At 34.3% G+C, this 9873-nt stretch overlaps 1 non-coding gene across 1 annotated transcript; it reads right to left on the bottom strand.

Moving 5' to 3' along the window:
* Positions 1-218: 218 nt before the first annotated feature.
* Positions 219-302, bottom strand: TRNAM-CAU (transfer RNA methionine (anticodon CAU)). Its single transcript is given in 2 exon segments — positions 219-254; positions 265-302. It is a non-coding gene; the product is annotated as a tRNA-Met (tRNA).
* Between the last annotated feature and the right edge of the window lie 9571 nt (positions 303-9873).

Raw genomic sequence — 9873 nt, 5'->3', positions numbered from 1 at the left:
GTTTACAGCCCTATGTAACAGGCTCAGCACAACTCTGTATCTAGTCTTGGACCTTTAAATTGTTTAGTACTGCAGAATTCACAGACTTTCCATTTGGACATGGACCAATCACCACGGGTAACACAGTGATGCACACCTCTTTAGGTTGCTACAGAGATGGGCTTCGATTGAAAATCCAAAAATTCATACATTAAACTTTCTAGGTATAGCCAAAAGAATGGGGTGAGAGAGGCTCGAACTCTCGACCTCAGGATTACTCTATGCTATGAGACCTACGCGCTAGCCAACTGCGCCACCACCCCTTGGTGAGATCTAACTAAAATTCATTGACACGTTCTCAGCCAATATCCAAGAAAATTTATACATCCATCCCCTACTATCTAAAGTTCAAATACTAGAAATTCAGTGACGAACAAAATCAAAATACTCGATATCATTTTGGTTTTCGATCTGCCTCGAAAGTTTTATATTTTCAGTTACAAAATCGTGTATTTCTAAACAATAATAAGAAAACAAATTCTATTTTCACAATTTATGGTGAAAATTAAAAAAGTTTATAAATCGGCAAAAATTAAGAGAAATGCTAGAATACTTGAAATGTTTCCGAAAACGTTTTCAAATACTATGAGTTGTCGTAGTGTTATTTTTTATTTTTTTGTAAATGAAATGAATATCTCGTACATTAATATGAATCGCATTAATAAAATAACGAACACGTGTGATTTAAAAATACTTTTAAAAGAGTTAAGTGTAAAGTTTGTGCCAGAAATGTCACTTTTCTGCAAATTGTATAACTGAATTATAAGTTATGCAGCTGAACTACGGGATTTGCTGCGGCTGCCGTAAAATTTTACTAACTTCCGTCAAAGGGGTGCATATTTAGCACAACTCCCCTGCCCTTTTCTTTTCCTCCCCTTTTTTCCTTCTTCTTTATTCCGTCCTTTTTCTTATATTTGTTTCTTATATTCTTGTTGCCCTTTTCTCTTTCTTATATTTGTCTTTCTTTTACTTTCATCAAAAATTCATCCATGCTTTAACATACATCCCACTTAAACATAGATTACTACATATTGACTTCTGGATGATTACGATTAACATTTGAATAGCATTTACATAAATTAACTAATAAACTTCAATGCTCAAGCAAAACTGATCTAAACCAGCTCAAAATCGTTATGTATGTACACGGGTGAATATGTTTTTTTAATTTCTTTTGGACTTTAAAAAATGCTTGCAAAAAAATCAAGTTTTATGTTTTTAAGTTCCGGAACTCAACATGTTATATAAAATTTGTAGTGATAATTAATAGATTGTAGAAAACACAGAAAAATAATTATTAAAAGTTACTTGATCTTTATTAAAAATCAAATCAATCGTGTTACAAAACCGTGTTATTGAATATTTTATAACACAACTACTTCTTCAGAGAATACAAAAAATTCTAGATCTGTTTTATTATCCTGAACTAAGGATCCGTGACATGTTTTATAGATCAACATGCACAGTTTACAGAGATTGCATTAAAATATACTCATATTTTCTAAAATCCTTTTGTCTATTTCTATTTTAAGTGCAACAAATCGACATACGATCTACTATATTTGTGACCCTACTTTGTACAGTTCATCTTACCCCCTTGATCTTGCATTTTTCAAGCTGCATTTGTAGACTTTCCATTTTGATGATTAAATGGTTTGCTAACAGATAATCTTGAATCTTCAGGGTTGATGCTTTATGTGATCCTTGAAGCTATTATCGAGATCTTCATATTATATAGAAAGGTCCATATCGAGATGTAGAATGCCTTGTCGATATCTCTTCTTCTCTACATGTATAAATGACTTGCCGATATCTCCACTTCTCTACATGTATTCTTACTTGTCGATATCTCCACTTCTCTAAATGTGTTTTTGACTTATCGATATCTCAACTTCTCTATATGTAGCTTTGACTTGTTGATATCTCCACTTCTCTACATGTTGTTTTGTCTTGTCGATATCTCCATTTGTCTACAAGTTATTTTGACTTGTTGATATCTCCACTTCTCTACAAGCTAAACTGACTTATCGATATTTCCACTTCTCTATAGGCCAAATTGACTTCTCTACAAGTAAAGTGACTTCTCTAGAGGCCAAAGTTACTTCTTGATAGGCTTTTTGACATTTATTGATATGTGACTTCTTGACATTTGACTGAGAACAATTTCAACCTATAGCTTTATTCTTCACCAAACAGTTTATCTTCATTCTGAGACATGATCAGGCTTGATCTTCTTTCAGAGATTTATTCATAGCTTATTGGATGTTTACTGAAAAATACTTCAGTCTAGTCTATATAAACATTTTACGGACTCAAGAAACATCATTACAGATTACATAAAATTATAAGTCAACTAAATCTTATGATTGTCAATGTGACTTAGTCTTGTTATGTTAAGACATGTCTTGCACAACAAAAATATATAGAAATAACTAACCATCTACTGAAACAACAAGTGACGAAATTATAGTTAAGGTAAAGAGATTAGATGGATATACAACACAACATGTCAACAAGAATGTTAGGTAGAGGTAAGTACAAAAATCTCATTCAAAAGAAATATTCTTGAGAAGCCTTCTTACAAAAACCTCCCAAAAGAATCCTACTGAATGTAATAATCATAATACAGGTAATCGAAAACAATTCCCTCATAGCATAGAATGAAATAATAACAAATAATATGTCCTAGCAACAAGTGAATAGCGTGGAATCAACATCTTTCGATTCAATTCTAGTAATAATTTTCTCTGATTCCTCCCAATAACACTGGAACATATTTGCACCAATGCATTACTCACCGCGAGATCTGTACCACCCTCTGCTCTAATAATATACCCTTGAATTGCTTTCCCTAATCCCCTGTATGGTCACCAACACTCACATGTAATGAAATCATAACACATGAAAAAGTATTAACATTTGGCTTCATCCTAACCAACATCTTATGATACAAATCCAAAGGCTCATAAAAAATCCACCTTTAGCATACCCATCAACCAAAATATTTCAAGAAAATATATCCCTTTCAGACAATTTACCAAACACATAATAAGCATCAACCAAATTACCCATCCCAACAAATATGCTAACAAAGCAATACCTGTTTGGTTTCAACCTAAGATGATTGTTGGGTTTGGTGCTAAAAGACATAATTTGGATTGAATAATAATTGCACGTGTAGAAAATTATTATAATGATGAGATTGGGTAATAATTGTATGGGTAGACAATTATTATTATTATCAGATTAGGTATGTCTTGTTGATTAAGTTTTGTGATTGCTATATATACATAATCATATTGTGTTTGATAGGTATGCTTAAGAGATGTAGTTGTTTTTGCGGGAGATACTTGAGCATTGGTTGGCTCAAGTATCAGTTTATGATACCATTGAGGTGCTATATATTGATGTATTATTAATAATTGATTTGATTAATAATACAAGTTGGGACGTGAATTTTCCGCATCAATATATTGTTGTGTGTGTATTTTGTATTGATAGAACTGAATCTCAAATATGCGTGTGTGTGTTTCCTCCTAACAAGTGGTATCAAGAGCCAAGATTTGGGTTCGTAGCGAATTGGGTTGGAGGAACGTTCGAGATTCACTTAGTATAGTGGAATGCGATGCTGGTTTGATGATAAGAAGCCTGCTAACATGGAAAGAGGCAAAATTACGTGTGGTATGACGGTTGACTTGCACCGTAGATCAATTTGATGGGATTCGAGATGGAAGAGATCATCGCAATTGTTTCAATGACTTGATCAACCAGGTGAAGAATTTGGATGATGTTCGTGATGTTCTTCAAAAAAGGCCGAAGGATTGTGAAATCAAGGATTGGGTGACTCATTGATGAAATGAGGCACTCATGGTTGATGCACGAGATTTTGTAGATTGGTATACCATTATGATGAAGAACGATAGCTTGGAGGTCACTATACAGGTTTTAGTGATCTCAAAAGTTGGAAGAACGAGATGAATTGATTCTTGTTCGAGGGGAGGTATCGGCGAATGAACGTTGATATTTTAATGGTTACCGTTCAATCTGATATGGAGTATTGGGTTGAAGGGGAGGATTGTTGGGTTTCAACCCAAGATGATTGGTTGGGCTTGGTGATACAAGACATGATTGGATTGGATAATAATTGTATGTATAGACAATTATTATCATATTGGGATTGGGTAAAAATTGTATGGGTAGACACTTATTATTATAATCAGATTAGGTTTTTCTTGTTGACTAAGTTTTGTGATGGCTATATATACATAGTCATATTGTGTTTGATAAGTATGCTTAAGGGATGTAGTCGTTTTAGGTATCGTGCGAGGGATGCTTGAGCATTGGTTGGCTCAAGTATCAGTTTGTGACACCATTGAGGTGTTATGTATTGATGTATTATTGATAATCAATTTGATTAATAATATAAGTTGGGACGTGGGTTTTCCTCGTCAATATATTGTTGTGTGTGTACTCTGTGTTGGTAAAATTGAATCTCGAATATGTGTGTGTTTTTTCCTAACAATACCAAGCCTCACACTCAAATTGACCAAAATAAGATCAAGTTTTTGGAGGTTTTCATCTCGAGGAGAATATTATCGAAATTAATGCCGATGAGTGCACCGAAAGTAGAGTGGAGCATGATTTGGAGGATTCGAGAAGGGTAACCGACGATGAAGAAAATGAAATTTAATTTAGAAGTAACATATAAATGAGATGAGGCCCAATTGGCATCGAGGTGAAGGAGGGGTTGTGCTTTAGATTGTGTGTGAGTGAATATGGGGAGAGTGTAGCCAGCTTTGAGTAATTGAGTAGTATATTATACAAGAAGATAAATGAGCTATTTTTATGAATGGTTTACTGTAAAGCATAATGTAACGTAATACATAATCGATGAATTATAACTCAACATGAAATAGAAACAAATAAATAATATTAAACTGTGAAGCACAAGAACACTGAAGATGAAGACTGGATAAATATAAAGAATCAAAATATGGAATTAATGCTCTAAGTCCGTAACCAGGTCATGGAAAGAAGTTCATTAATATGTTCAAGCCTCCATGAAGAATAAAATATCAAAGGACTTACAGTGTTAATGAAACTATTGGATTTGAAGTATTATAGTTCAGGGGTTCGGTGTTTGAAGTAATGAATAATAAACTAAGAAGTCCGGTATTTTACGAAGATCTTTCTATCAATAGATAGGAATGAGTGTTTGATATAGGGGATAGAGTGATTTGGAAACTGAATTTACAAGGGGATATCCGCCGGGAGAACACATTGCAGTTCCTTTGCGCGATACTTACTATCAGGGAGAGGATTTTGGTCCGCCAAACAGGAACTTGCAGCAGATAGTCCTGCCTCACGCCCACACTCACGAAAGAAACGTGAAGCTTATGTGTTATTTGATACTGGTTCAACTCATTCTATTGTATCCTTATCATTTGTTCGTTATCTTGGAGTTTTGCCTTCATTATTTGATCCTCATATGTTAATTGCTACCCCAATGGGTAATTCTGTTATTATTTCTGATGAGTACCGAGGGTGTCCGATAGTTAGTTAAACCACCTTTTTCTAAAAGTTTTTGTAGTAATTCTGTTATTATAAGACTTGTAATTACTTTTTCAAATTGTTCAATTTTTTCTAGTGGCATTCGATCACAGAATCCATTGACAGCTGCATAAATGACTAGAATTTGTTTTTCAATTAGAAGTGGTGTATATTGCGGTTGTTTCGGTACTTCTGTAAGCCTTGCACCTCTATTGAGTAATGCCTGAGTCGCAGCATCAAGGTCTGACCCAAATTGAGCAAGGCGTATCAGCTCACTATTGCAAATAAAATTGAATTAAATCAATTCATTGTAGTTGTTTGTGAACCAGACCAGTGCACAAAACATCAACATATCAGAAAGGAATTAATTCAGTTACATAAGAAATATTTTGGTACAATTATTGGAGACAGGAAATAAAATCATGCTAAGTCAATTACCTTGTGGTCGCAAGTCAGGATTGTACTATGGTCGCAAGTCAGGATTGTATTGTGGTCGCAAGTCAGGATTGTACTGTGGTCTCAAGTCAGAATTGTATTGTGGTCGCAAGTCAGACATTCCCCTGTGGTCGCAAGTCAAAGTTGTACAGTGGTCACAAGTTAGGAGATGGATGCAAGTTTCTAAGGTAATCTCATAACCTAGCGGTCTCAAGTAATACAAAGCCTTGTGGTAACTTTTTACATATAATGTCAAGGAAAACTTGCTACCCTGTGGTCGCAATTAGGAAACAAATCAACATAATTCCCTTCTGGTCGCCAGTAACTACTTGGTTATTTTGTTGATTAAACATGCAACAATTCAAAGGATTTGTGTGGATACAATTATGCCACCTATCCTAAGAAATTGAAGTCTACAAAAGAAGCAAAATGAATTAAACTCATTTGGTTATCTTCCTCAACAACTACATTATTTTTACGCGAGCTCCATTAAAGACCCCATTTATTAAACTTATAAACAAAATATTGTGTTGTCGAATTTATTGTAGCTAATCATTTGTTTGATTAGATTGTAGCAACCTCAAGGCTTATACTAATAAAATGATATATTCCTCGAATTTGTTTCATGTCTATTTTGATTCCGTATATATAACGAAGAACTTGAAACGAATCAAAAAAGATTGTAGGTATCATATTCAACACCCCTTCTACGATACTTTAGGACTAACAATTGGTATCAGAGCTTGTTGATTGACATACAAATCAAGATCCAAAGAAAGAAACAAGTTCTTGAAATTTTTTAATTTTCAAAAATTCTCATTTCTTGAAATTTTTGAATTTTAAATAATTTTAATTTAGTCAAGATGGTGAACAACCAAAGAAATTGAAGTATCAAGGTTCCCCCATTTGACATAGATAATTACAACCTTTGGAAGAAAAAGATGATATTGTTTATTAAAGCTTCGAATCCACTATACATTGAGATATTACTGAATGGCCCTTATGTTTCGATGGAAGTAGTTGTTGAATCCACTACTGCAACTGGTACAAGAATTCCTTCCTCATCCACTCCCAGAGATCCGTCTAAATATACAGAGACTGACAAGGAGTTGACAATTCTGGACACAAGCCTTCAACTCATAATAGTTGAATCGACTGACAATGATATGAGTCATCAACTTCTAGGAAGTAATAGTGCAAAAGATATGTGGGAAATCATTGAGCTGTTGATGAAAGGTACAGAAGAAGTCAAAGAAAATAGGATGGATATTCTGACGAAAGCGTTTAAACTTCAACCCGAAGAAACACTGTCTTCATCACTCTTTGAAAGATATACAAGAATGTTAAGCGAACTAAAGCTTTAAGGGAAAGTTTATCCGATACGATAGTCTAACTGAAAGTTTATGTTGACTTTGCCAGTTCACTTGGAGCAAAAGAACACATTAATTAGGGAAAGAGCTGATTTTATTACCATGTCCCTGGATGTGATTTATGGAAAGCTAAGAACCCATGAACTGGAACAAGAGTAGAGAGCTATTATCTATGGTCCTGGTTCTATTGATAGTAAGAGTACCACACTTGCAAAAACCACTGCACTTGTTGTTCGTGAACCTGAAACTCGGGAAGTCAAGGTTGCACCCTCCTCAACAATCAAGGAAATTTTTGTAGGTGAAAATTGTAATATATAATAGATGATGTCAAAGATTACTGAAGCTGACAATGTCATTAGCAATCAGTTAAGCTTAGGACCAACCCTAAGTAAGTTGTATTGTTATCTAAATTTATATTCTGTACTTGTAACACTTAAAGTCTATAAAAATGCAAAGGAGAAGACTGAAGTCTTTTTATGCTAAGCCAGAAATAGATGATTTGCTTTTCTATAAATAGAAATGACAAGTGACAGTTTAGAAAAGCTAATAGCATGTTTATTATTCACTGTGTAAACCATCAATTAAATGAGCTATAAAGTTAACACCGGTCCTCTAGTTAGAAGTAAGAATTTAGATCAAAATTATTGTAACGCTCTCGAGAAGAAGTTGAGCTCTTTAACTTCGAAAAGCTTAAAAATTTTGTAGCAAAGCATCTTAATTTTTAATACAAAAATTTAGTGAGTTTTGAAGATCTGTGTTCTTTATTTTGTGCAAGTTTAATTTCTGCATGAACACTTTTCTATACAAGATTTAATTTACTTTGTTCAACCGTTACCTTTGAAGAAAAACATAAAATCAGAAAAACACATTCACCCCCCCCTCTGTGTGTGATTCATTACCTAACAAGTGGTATCAGAGCCAAATCTGAAAGAAAACATATTCAAGATCTTGGAAGAATGAATACACAGAAAATCAGTAGCATCAAAATCCCTACCTTTGACAAAGCTAACTACACTCTTTGAAAAAAAAATGATGTTGTTTATCAAGATGGCCAATCCACTCTATGCTCAGATTCTCAAGAATGGACATTTCATTCCTATGGTAAGAGTTGAGGAATCTACAGATGAAGACATGGTCATACCAGCTCATTATGCTCCTAAAGATCCATCTGCGTATTCTGACCCTGAAAAGGAGAAAGTCTCCCTGGACAGCAGCTTACAATTGATATTGATTGAGTCACTTGACAAATGTGATGTACAATAACATTGTCAACTGTGACACTGCTAAGCAAATATGGGAGAAAATTAAAATACTCTGTGAAGGAACTGAGGAAGTTAGATCTAATCAAAGAAGAATACTGATTTCACAGTATGAGGGTTTTATGGCTAAGCCCAAGGAAAGCATTACTGAAGTGTTTGAAAGATTTAATAAGCTGATAAATGACTTGCAGCTTCATGACAAGTACTATGAAGCTGAAGAGGTGAATCTAAAGTTTTTGCTTACTCTTCCTGATTATTTGGAACAGAAAATCTCAGCAATCAGGGAAGGGAAACACTTGAGCAGGATAACTCCGGAAGTTCTATATGGAATTCTCAAAACCTATGAACTAGAGATGATTCAAAGGCAATCATTGAGATCTGGCCAAGGACATGTTATAGATGGTTCAAGTGCTTTAATAGTAAATGAAGGCCAAACATCCAATGATAAACTCATATCTCATACCTCAGTTGTCTCAACAAGTGAGCAGAGAACAATTGATTCACAGGAGCAAGTCATACTAGAATTGGAAAAGGATGAGTTCTACACTTTTGAAGAACTGGATGAATTAGATCAGTCAATGGCTTATATGGCTAGAAAATTATCTAACATTAGAGTAAGGAAGCCAAGATACTTCAAAAATAAAGGACAGTCTTTTAACAAAGACAACAGCTGGAAAGAGAAAGGGAAGTGCAATTCTGATAGCAAAAGTGGTTATAAAACTGGATCTGTTGACAGATCTAATATAAGGTACTTGAGCTGTGATGAACTAGGTCACTTTGCTAAAGAATGCAGAAAACCCAAGAAGGCAAAGAAAGATAAGGCTTATCTTGAACTTGAAGCAAAGTATGAAGCTCTTCTAAAGAAACAACAAAGTAAAGCTTATATTGCAGAAGGTAAAAGTTGGGATAATTCTGAAAATAATGAAGATGAAGAACTTGGAAACTATGCACTCATGACCTTGGAGCAAGGAGAATCATCCTCATCTAAATCACATGTACCAACCCTTACCTCCACTGATTTAAATGAAAATCAATATAAGGAAACTGTTGAAAAAATGAGCACAAAAATGTTTCACATTCATACGAGCATGGATGCTGCTAATGAAGAAGTTAGCAGATTAACAAAGTTAAATGAAAAGCTTGAAAGTGAAAAACAAGAAGCTGAATTGTTGATAGTGGAGCTTGAAGCCTTGAAACAAGAAAATGGCTATCTGAAAAAT

This window comes from Apium graveolens, chromosome 4 (genome assembly GCF_009905375.1).
Source record: "Apium graveolens cultivar Ventura chromosome 4, ASM990537v1, whole genome shotgun sequence".
NCBI classification, from domain to species: domain Eukaryota; kingdom Viridiplantae; phylum Streptophyta; class Magnoliopsida; order Apiales; family Apiaceae; genus Apium; species Apium graveolens.
The sequence above is the reverse complement of the archived record's forward strand: the minus strand, read 5'-3'. Positions and strand labels throughout refer to the sequence as shown.